Here is an 11,343-nt window from a genome sequence, read left to right as displayed (position 1 = left end):
TGGACAGCTGTACCCCTCATCAGGCCTGTTTCCCATCTCATCTCACGCTCACACCATCAGTTGTTCACACAGGCCTTGGCTCTGCAGCCTTCCCTGGCCAGCCCAGGGCTCATCTCAGTGGGGCAGTGGGGCAGCCTATCCCTGCCCCGCCCAGTCTGAAGGTGCCCAGCAAGGGCTGTCAGGGCTGGCTCTCTGCCATGCCCAGTGGGTCCCCTCGTGCACTAGGTAGAGGCCCGCCCCTTCCCCACCTCTCTAGTCAGTTCTCCTTTGTTCATCCCAAGAAGCCAAGGTCTGGCCGCTCCTTGCCCCCCCCCCCACCGGCAACTTCGGTCATCTGGTCACCCAGGCTCAGTCTTCTGAGCTGGCCCAGGGCACTTAGTTCAGCCTGCTTTTGCCCGGTTCCTGCCTGTCTTGGTCTAGTCTCCCAGTGGCTACGTATACTCCTGCCCTGCTGGGTTTCCTCCCAGGAGGGCTCTCCCAAGTGTAGCCTCTGCTGGCTGTGCTGTTACCTGCAGCTGGGGGCTGGTCGTGAGGGAAGGCTTTAGAGGCAGAACACTTGGTTTGAAGCCGGCTGTGTCACTGTGTAGTTGAGTGATCTTGGTTAAGTTGCTTATCCCTTCTGTGCCTCAGTTTCCACATCTGTAAAATGGGGATGCTCTGACTACCTACCTCTTCAGGTGGTGAGGAGCAAAGGAGATAAGGGATACAAAGGGCCTGGCACAGAGTACTGCTCCAGATACACGGCTGTTTGAGCCAGAGGAGTGAGGGAAAAGGCAAGGGAGAGAAGAGGTGCTGGCCTGTGCCCCCTGCTTCTGGGGACTTAAAATCAATCCGGTGAGTTGAGTGAAAGTGCTCTGTGGACGTGTTGCGGGAGCATTAAATATCGTCATGCTTATCCTTCCTCAGCCCACTCCATCATGCTTGCTTTACTCCATTAATCAGTATTTTTGGGTGCTCCTTTCTATCTGGGGTGATATCTCTTGGGATGTGTAAAGCAAGGAGAGAATCTGAGGACAGAGTGTGAAGAAGAGAGAGGGGACCCGTGAGGGTCTGGCAGGCAGTGAGGGCTCCCTGGAGGGGGTGAGGCTCCAGCTGGATGTTGAGGATGGCCGGGATCAGAGAGGTAGGGGAGGGGGGGAACTAGGGGAGGAGGGAGAGAGGTGAACAAGGGGGTGCTGAGGAAGGGGCAGACTTGTTCATGGCTGAGAGATTTGTAAACACTCTAGGACATCCTAACCAGACTTTTGTCATTCACTAGCCTTAGAGAAGAGCAGTGGAGATCCAGAGATCCATGACCAGTCCCAGAGAGCCAGCAGGACCATGAAGGAACCAGGCCAGTGGGGAACCACCCTGAGGCTGTATGTGTGAGGCCTGTGAGCAATCCTGGGTTGGGTGGAGGGAGGACAGGAGACAGCCAAGGGCCCCCAAGGTGGTCGCCTGGGGGAGAGGGTTGCTCAGAGGAGCTGGGGAGGAAATGTGCCGTTGCATTCGTTAGCAGTCTGCTCCCTGGGGATAAGTCAGAGCTCAGGGAACCATCTCCATGAAAGGATACCTTGATTTCCCATGATCCTGACTAGCTCTGTGTGAGGCGGGCAGTCCTATTCCCGTATCACTGAGTGGTCAAGCAGCTTGCCCTGTGTGTCCCTAGCTGGTGGGGCAGCAGAGCTTCCCGAGGGCAGTGGGGTTGGAGCAGAGAGCCCTGGGACAGACCCTGAGGCTCCATCCCTCCCCCAGAGATGCTCCTCACAAGAAGCTGGGCAGGAGCATGCCTTCCAGTGCCTACCCTCTTTGCTGGGTCTCCAACTCCCTGAGACTCAAGCGTCCTAGCCGGGGACAGGTGGCCTCATACTCCTGCCTCATGCTGATAAAGAAAACCTTCCTCATCCACGTTTCTCTTCTCAAGAGTTCTTTTTACTTTAGAGACTGGTAAACTCTTCTCTTTTCCTGTGTTCAAATATGTGTCTGGAATTATGTTGTGGAGAACAACCCCCCTCCAGTCCCTGAGCCGTTGCCGTGCCAGCTGAGAAGCTAATGCCTGAAAGTATGAGGGTGACCCGACAAAGCTGCCTCCCTGTGTCCACCATGTTCAGGGGTGAGAGGGCTTGTGAGAGGCCACAGGGGCTGAGGGGCACCAAGGTCTACACAGGGCGCTTGTCTTTGATGCGTTTATGAATATGCAAATATGCAAATGAAACACCAGGTCTTCAAGTCCCAGAATCTTAAACCCACTTTGGGGAGGTGGACTGGGATTTATTTCTGTATAGAAAATGGTTCTGCAGAGTGGGTTAGTTACCTTTCATTGACACATGACAATTGTTTCTACAGACTGTGATAAACCCTGCGTGGGACGTGTTTCTCTTTCGTTCTTTCTTTCTTCCTTTCTTTCCCTCCCTCCCTCCCTCCCTTCCTTCCTTCCTTCCTTTCGCCCTCCCTCCCTCCTCTCTCTCTCTCTCTTTCTTTCCCCTCACTGTTTTTTGCTTTCTTAACTACTTTATTATGGAAACATTTAAACCTCCATAAACAGAGAGAGAATTAATTGTACACTGACCTCCCATGGATTCAACCTCACCAGCTTCAACAATTATTAACCCATGGCCAATCTGGTTTCAACTATATCCCCACCCATGCCTCATTTTCCAAAATTATTTTGAGTCAAATACCAGATATCACATCCTTTCATCTGGAAACATTTCAAGAAGTATCTCTAAAAGATAAAGACTCATTTAACAAAAATAACACAACACCATTATCACAACTAAAAACCAATAATATTAATTCCTTAATATCATCACATATCCAGAAAGAGCTTACGTATAATTTTTTGTTTCAGTTTGTTCGTTTGAATCAGGATCCAAACAAGTTTCGTACATTACGCAGTCATGGTAACAGGTCTTGGGCATGAGCCTGTGTGCAAGCCGGCCAGCCCAGAAGGAACAGAACATCTGGTGGAGTGCAGTAGGCAGGGAGGTGACTCACTTGCCCGCCAGGAGATTGCAAGGGCTGCACGATGGCAAGCACAACTGTCTTGTTCCTTTGTGACCATGCCCCTGGGCTCTAGGGATGAGAGTAGGATGTGAAAGAAGGCAGAGGCAGATCCAAGGACACTCAATGAAGAGACATTTTTGGTAGTTTTGTGAAGAACAGAGCACCCTTTACTTTATCTACTCCAGTCCACCTCCCCAGCCTAACATCCTGCAAAGATACCTGGGTCCCAACTTTCCAATCCTGTGGCCTCACAGACATATATCTACAATTGCCTCCTGGAAAATGAAGCCTGGGTCCTGTGGAATCCTGTGATTTCTGTGGGGCAGGCATAGATGTCAGGTAGGTAGGGGGATTACCCATAAGCTCTGTTGACTGAAAAAATGCACAAGTTGAGAATTACGTTTTATTCGGCAGACAAAACTGAGGACTTAAGCCTGGGACACAGCCTCTCAGATGGCTCTAAGGGACCGCTCCAAAGAGGGCAGGGAGGAGCCGGGATACACAGAGGGTTTTGCAACAAAGACCAGGGAGTTGGAACGTCAAAAGATTACTGTTAATTAAAGAAAACCAGAAATCTCAAGTTGGTGAATTTAGCGCTCTCCTACATATAGGAAGATGCAAGGGTCTGGGCTTGCTAAAATCATTCCTTTGATAGGTACCTCAGCTATCTGGGGCCAGTATCCTGTGTTTCTTCTCATCCTGAGTCTCCTCAGGCTGTACTGTCAAGGGCAGCTGCAGCAACTGACTGCTAGACGGCCGGCATTCTGTGTCCATCCTGAGTGCCCTCGGGGCTCACCGTAGGGGCGGCTGTAATGTGATCATCCTTTGCTTACTGATTCGGCAGGCAACATTTTTTCATCGGCAGCTGGTGTAAGCCCCCCGCCACGTGAGTTCCAAAGCTGTGCCAGGGAGGCAACTGTGCTGGATGTCTCCTGACCTGACAGCCCTAGAGTGGGATGGAGACTTTATGGAATAGAGGCTCACCAACCCAGATGACAGGACCAGGAGGATTTGGGTGGAGTTACAGATGTCTGACAGGAAGGTTCCCCAGGGCACTGGTTCAGCTGAGAGATCTTGTATAGTGGCATAGCTGGTAGGAAATCAGAAGAAGTCAGTCTTTGAGTTCCAGTCTAATTTCAGTCTTTAAGTGGCCATTTCATCCAATGAAATGGATCAAATGATACAGTGGACGGAAAGATGGGAGATGTCACGATTCCATGCCTTGCCATGTCATGACAATGATGCGGGAAGGGTTTTTGGTCAAAAGCAAAGCAGAGGAATTTTTAAGTGAGATGTCATTAACAATTGGGTTATACCAGGGTCACTAAAAGGTCATTTATCTGCCTACTGGTGGCCAGTCACTCCCCGGGACATGCCCACAAAAGGACTAAAGTGGGAGGTGGCATAGCTTATCTGAGAAGCTAGGCAACTAAGAGCAGCCCTTGTCAACTATTAGATAGAAAATAGGTGTAGGCAGATTCTTGACCCACGTGGTGTTTGCTGTGGTTTCAGTAGGTCCATTGGGCTAGTGGCTGGGTAAAGGTGGCCAAGTTTTGCATTTTTTTTTTAAATCACTTCCCTTGAGCAGCCTTTCTCAAGTACTTGGTGTGCTTGGCCTTGAGGGTTTGAGATTTAACAAAAGATTTATACATTTTGTGTTTTCACTTTGATGATACTCTTTTTTTTATTGAAGTATAGTTGATTTACAATGTTGTGTTAATTTCTGCTATACATCAAAGTGATTCAGTTATACATATATATATATATACACACACACACATATATATATGTGTGTGTGTGTATACACACATAATGATACTCTTAAAATATATTTTTGGCCAGTAATGAATTTGAAAACAAAAATGCATCGTACATATTCACAACTTCACCCACCTCCCTGCCTTTTATGGAGGATTGTGGCCTTGTGTACTTTACCCCAGGCCTTCTTCCAGGGCTAGTGAGAGGTGCTGGGTGGAAGGGAGGATTAGAGGTGGCCCCAAAAGTTGACTTAGTGGACAGAGAAAGAGCAGGCAGCTACTCTTAGAAGAAAAGGGGAGGCCGGACAAAGGTGAGGAATGGGGCTGAGGAGACGGGAGTCCTTGCAGAGTCAAGGACTTTTCAAAAGTAATTGTTATGACTGTGTATGGGCTTTGTGCTGATTATACAACCTCGGGTGAGATATGACTGCCTTGGGTCTTCATTTTCAGAGGACAATGAGCCATAGAGAGGCTTGCGAATTGTTCGAGGTCCCATGGGTGGGGTGGCAGGGCTGGGGACTGGATTTGTGTGACCCCAAGCCCAAGGTCTCCTGACCTTGCGGATTTTCTCCTGAATGAGGCAAAGATGTATGGGGATCTTGGTGTCCTGGCTCTGATGAATCAGCCCACGGAAGAAAATCCCAGAGAGAACATAAGTCTCCCAAGTTGTCATCAATATGGAAGCAGAACTTGAATCCCCATGTGAAATGTAAGCACAGGGCGTATATTCTAAGCGGAAAAATCTATAAAGAGTTAAAGATTAATGGCCTTAGTGAGGCTCCGGCCAGATTTAAAAAGAACAAATCTTGCCAGACCAATGTTTTTGCTTTCTGGGGGAAGAATTATACAATGAAGAGATGAAAGGGAAACAGCTGGTCAAACACACATTGATTTCTGGGCAGCACGTGATCTGTCCTCTGAGGACTTCCCTGAGATGGAACACAGAGCTGGCTGTGCTGACCGGGACGAGGGGAGGCCTCGGAGGGGAGGCCTCGGAGGGGAGGCTCGCTGGGGTAGGACGGGCCAAGGTCACCTGTTCGGTCCAGGGCTAGCCTCAAGGCCTCGGTCTCTGTCCTGTCTCCTTAGAAGCAGTGGAGGTAAACACACTGTTTAGGTGGTTCATGGAGGGTTTGTGTTTCCAACAAGAGAAGAAATAGGCCAGGAGCTCGTTGATACAGGGGCAGAGAACACAGTTCAAATAGCGTTATCGTAATCTTTGTAAAGACTCTTCTCATCTGTGACCTCCCTTCCCGCTACATCCTGCCCTCTGCCTCTGGATTAGAGTCCAGTGGAATGAAGAGCTGGGCATTAGAGTCAGACTGGTTTTGAACCCCAGGCCTACCATTTCCTAGCTGTGTGATCTTGGGTAAGTTGCTTAACGTCTCTGAGCCATCATCTCATAGGGTAGTTTTGAGGCACCTGGCCCACACATCCTCAATAAATTCTAGTTTCCTTCTCGTCCTTGTCATCCGAGGCCCTTCACTGTCTGATCTCAGCGTCTTTTCCCAGCCCTATACTCTTCTTTCCCTTGAGTCACCCTCTTGGGCTGGTGGCTTTGTCTTCTGTATCCTCACAGCCCAGCCTCACTCCTGCAGGTCCCTGGTCCCAAAAGCATTCTTCTCCTCCACATCCATCAAAGTCCTCATGTTCCAGTTTCGCTGTGATCTCTTCCCTGAGTTCTGAGCGCCTGAGCTCTCCCAACACGGTCCTGTTGCTCACTGCCTCAAGCGGACAGAGCTTTGATTTCCGGGGAATCATGTGTGCACACGCCTGCTTCCGCTTCCTCGATGAGACTGTCAACGCTTTGTGGCCAGTGACTGTGTCTCCCAGCACCAGGTCAGGAGCTGGGCACACAGTGGACACACGCTGAGAGAACAGGGGGGACGTGTCAAAGCTGCAAGTGATGGGTGCTTTCAGCAAACACTTACCAGGCGCCTTCTAGGCGCCTGGAGCTGGGCTGGATGCTGAGGACACGGCCATGAGCGAGACACGACCCCAAGGAAGTTAAGTCTAGCGGAAGAGAGAAATGTAACAAGGGGAGGCTTGTGCAAGGTGCTTCAAGGACAAGATGGTGGTTGAGCACAGGGATGAAATCTTGGAGGACAAGTAGGAGTTTGCCTGACTGAGGGGGGAGATGGTATTCCCAAGAGGGAACAGTACGTGCCACATCAGAGAGGTGTAGGAAAGCCTGGTGTCTTCAGGGAAAGTGGGGGGTCACGTGTGGCTGCAGCATGGCTAAGGGGGAGTTCTGGGGGGACGGGAGGGATGGCACGGTCCAACACAGTGGAAGAAAATGTTGGAGGGACAGGTGGAGCCAGGCCATGGGGACCCTTAGATGCTGCAGCAGGTACTTGGCCTCTGTCCTGAGGGAAAAGGGCGGCCACTGAAAAGTTTAAGTACAGGAGTGTCACCGTGAGGGAAGGGAGAGACACGCAGTCATGGCAACAGGCCTTGGGCATGAGCCTGTGTGCAAGCCGGCCAGCCCAGAAGGAACAGAACATCTGGTGGAGTGCAGTAGGCAGGGAGGTGACATTTGCCCGCCAGGAGATTGCAAGGGCTGCACGATGGCAAGCACACCTGTCTTGTTCCTTTGGGACCATGCCCCTGGGCTCTAGGGATGAGAGTAGGATGTGAAAGCCTTCTGTCCACCATCCACAAATCCACCATCCACCCAAACAACCTCCATTTATCCACCCTCTAGCACACAGAATGCACCCAACACCTACCCATTCACCCATCAAACTACTCATTCATGCACAGCAGCATCCCAGTCCATTCCAGTCTTTCCAGGTCAGGCAGTTTCAATGGAGTTCTCCTCATTGACCCTTTGACCTTCCTCTGACTCAGAGGGACAGGAAACCCTTTGTCAGCCTCATTCACCTGATACAAAGCGATCCCAACATGGGTTTGGAGGAGGAGAGGTCCCCGGGGACCAGAGTGGGGAGGGAGGGCTTTCTGGAAGGTGGAGGCTGCATTCACCTGATACAAAGCGATCCCAACATGGGTTTGGAGGAGGAGAGGTCCCCGGGGACCAGAGTGGGGAGGGAGGGCTTTCTGGAAGGTGGAGGCTGCATTCACCTGATACAAAGCGATCCCAACATGGGTTTGGAGGAGGAGAGGTCCCCGGGGACCAGAGTGGGGAGGGAGGGCTTTCTGGAAGGTGGAGGCTGAGAGGGTCCCAAGGAATGAGTGGTGTTGAGAGAGGCTTAGAGAAGCAGGAAGGGTGTCCCAGCTTAGAGAAAAGGCTCACACAAACAGTGGGAAGCGGGAAACCATGGTAGGTTACAGACATGATCTCAAGCTGTCCAGAGGAGAGGGTTCCTGGATGACCATTCAGAGAACAGGCAGGAGCAAAAGAGAGTGACCAGGGCTTCCCTGGTGGTGCAGTGGTTAAGAGTCCGCCTGCCGATGCAGGGGACACAGGTTCGTGCCCCGGTCCGGGAAGATCCCACATGACGCGGAGCGGCTGGGCTCGTGAGCCATGGCCACTGAGCCTGAGCGTCCGGAGCCTGTGCTCCACAACGAGAGAGGCCACAACAGTGAGAGGCCCACGTACCGCCAAAAAAAACAGTGACCAGACTTGGAGGCTCAAATGCTGACTGAGAAGTTGGGCTTTTCCCATGAGGTGAGGAAGGATGTTGAATGTTTCTGACACCAGAGTGACAGCAGCACAATGTAAAGATAGTTTAGCAGGAATTGCCTTGGGAGGGGGTGGAGGACAGATGCGCTCCATCTTCTAAAAGCTCTACAGAGGATCGGCCATGCTGCTTGCTGAACAGGACACACCCCTCTGAATTTCTTCTTCCTTCTCCCGACTCTTAGATAGCGTCTTCCAGAGAGAGTCCGCTTGCCTCAGGCTCCTGGGGTTTTGTTAAAACTTGGATCTCTGGGTCCACTCCAGCTCATTGAATCACAGTCTGGGTGAGCGCAGAAAAGGGCCCTTTGACCAGGCTCTCCAGATGATGCTTATGCACCCGGCATTTTGAAGGCCTGACTCCTGGCATCTTTACTGCTCGGTGGTCCTGGCCCCTTCCCTGCACCCTGACTCAGCACTAGAGGATGCCGGGTGTACACTGGATGTGGGGTTCTCCCATGAGGCTGGGAGCGACTGGAGGGTGGAGGCCTGGGCTTTCCTGCCTCTACTAGCAGGAGCTTGGTAGGTGTCTGTTAGTCAGTACCATGACGGGAGGACACCCTGAGCCTGGCGGCATTTGTGAGCGCTGAGAGAATTGTCTGAAACCATCTCCGTGGCTGGTCCAGCATTAACATAGATGTGAGTGTATGGGCTTGGCCTGGCTGTTCCAGAAAGACAACACTGCTCCTCACGCCCACCATCACCCCATCCACCGCTGCCCTGCTGATGGCAGGCTTTCCAGCCGGACTGCGGTCTGGTCTCAGTCACTCACTCACCGCATGTTTGAGTTAGCTTTCCTCCCTCCCTTCCTCCCTCCTTCCTTCCTATTCTTCCTCTCCCCCAACTCCCCCCGTAGTTACAAGCAACAGAAACAAATTCTGGAGAGTTTAAGAAATGAGGAAATTTACTAGAAGGATTACCAAAGGCACAACGAATGTGGGGAGGGAAAGAGGAAAAACAAATGGGACCCTCTATTGGGAACTGTCAGGACATGGCCACCAGGGCAGATCGACTCCAGACATTTTTAGTGGTCGATGTGTTCTAGATTTAAATTCCGGGGAATGAGCATCTGGGTGTGCCCTGCCAGACTGAATCCAGTGAGGAAGAGGAGTCCTTAAAAGGAACTCAGGGTGCTGTTAGGAAGGAGAGTGATGTTAGGAAGGAGAGTGGGTGCTAGGCCTTCACAAGACCATCTGGGTGTTCACCCCGTGGGGCACTTGGTCCGGGCACTGTGAGACATTGAGCCCCTTCCTCTTGTAATAGGGAAGAACAAATCTGACACCATATTGGATGTTTCTTTTACTTTAACCTGTGTATTCTATTGCTTTTGCTACAAGTTTGTCACTAAAGGGATGTTGCCTGTAAGCTTAAATTATAAATAATGGTCCATCTCTGGGAACCCTGCCTCCCATGTAATGAGTGTTAAGCTAAAACACCTTGGTTTAGCTCACAGAAAACCTCCTGACTAGGCCCACCTGGCTGCAGGAAGGAAGACATTAATACATCCCCAAACCACGACTTCACCCCCTCCTCTTTTAGTATAAAGGAAGCCTGAACGCTAGCTCAGGGAAGACGGTGCTTTGGGACACTAGTCCTCCATCTTCTTGGTCTGCTGGCTTTCTGAATAAAGTCGCTATTCCTTACCCCAAAGACTCATCTCTCAATTTACTGGCCCGTCATGTGGCAAGCGGTACGAGCTTGGACTCAGTAACACTCTCTGGGTGCAGTCAGGTCAGGGAGACAGCCACGGAAACAGGGGCACCCAGGGTGGCTGGGGCCAGGACGGGGAAAAGCAGGGGCTCTAGGATCGCCAAGGAGAGGCTCTTCCCAGAGGAGAGAGAGGGAGGTCGGGGCAGAAATTGGGAAAGACAGGTCTCTGGATGACATCACGTCTTGAGACGCCTGGGAAATCCACACTCACCTCACAAACGTCCATGTACAAACTTGCTGTCCCGCCAAGGCGCCAGCTGAATTTTGGCCGAGTTAGGATGCCCAGGGAGGTTGCGAGGTCCAGACGAGGCTCTGGGCTGCTGCCGAGGAGTGGGACCCGCCCCGCCCCTGGCTTGACACTTCTTGTTCTACGCTTGCTGCTGCATCCCCTGCAGGATCCGGCTGAGGGGACCGGCTCGCTGGTCCAGCTGCAGCCCATGTACTCTGCCCTCCCCTGGGAGGCCAGGCTCTCCCAGACCCACGGCTACTCAAGCACAGGCCTGTGGGCCCTGGGGGACTCCCTCTAGTTTCTGCCCAACCCGCCCTGGGCCCCGGTCCGTCTGTCCACAGTGGAGGGAGGAGAGGTTGACACCTGGCTGTCGTTCTACTCTCCCTTCCCTTTCTCCCTCCAGGAACGTGCATCTTCCACCAGCATCCTTTCCTATAGCACCACCCGCAATGGAACAGGAGTAAGAGGCGTGTACAGATGGCTGGGTTACTGTGCGATTTTGTGGGCGCTTACCCCAGTGCGGGAAGTGTCCATCACTTCTTTCCTGCCCACCCTCCCCCCTTGCAGAGACGTCACTGCCACATGGACCAGGTGGACAAGTCCATCCAGGGCCAGTGAATCTCTTGGGGAATCTAGAATTGTGACACTGAGACAGGGGTTAAGGTGGAGGGGCACGTGGGCACAGGTGTGCCAGCTGCTGGATGATGAACAGGGGCTGCGGAGCAGAGATAGTCTGGGGATGGGGCAGAGCAGGAGGGAGGGAGAGAGAGAGTGAGAGGAGGAGGAAGGAGAGAGGGGAAGGGAGCGGGGGAGGGAACGCCAATTTCTTCTTTCTCTCCAGAACCCCATATACATGTTCTGTCCTTGGGCCCTCCCATTCCTGACATCTGTGTGACACCTGTGCTCCCACCTCTGTTATTTGGGTGACTTTGAGGAGTTCCTGTGTACCAAAAAGAAAAGAGAATCCTCGACTGAGGCGCCCAGCAAACACTAGGAACAAGTTTTGCCTGCAAACTGCTATGTCTCTC

This window comes from Pseudorca crassidens, chromosome 5 (genome assembly GCF_039906515.1).
Source record: "Pseudorca crassidens isolate mPseCra1 chromosome 5, mPseCra1.hap1, whole genome shotgun sequence".
In the NCBI taxonomy this organism is placed as follows: Eukaryota; Metazoa; Chordata; class Mammalia; order Artiodactyla; family Delphinidae; genus Pseudorca; species Pseudorca crassidens.
This window is presented reverse-complemented; position numbering follows the sequence as displayed.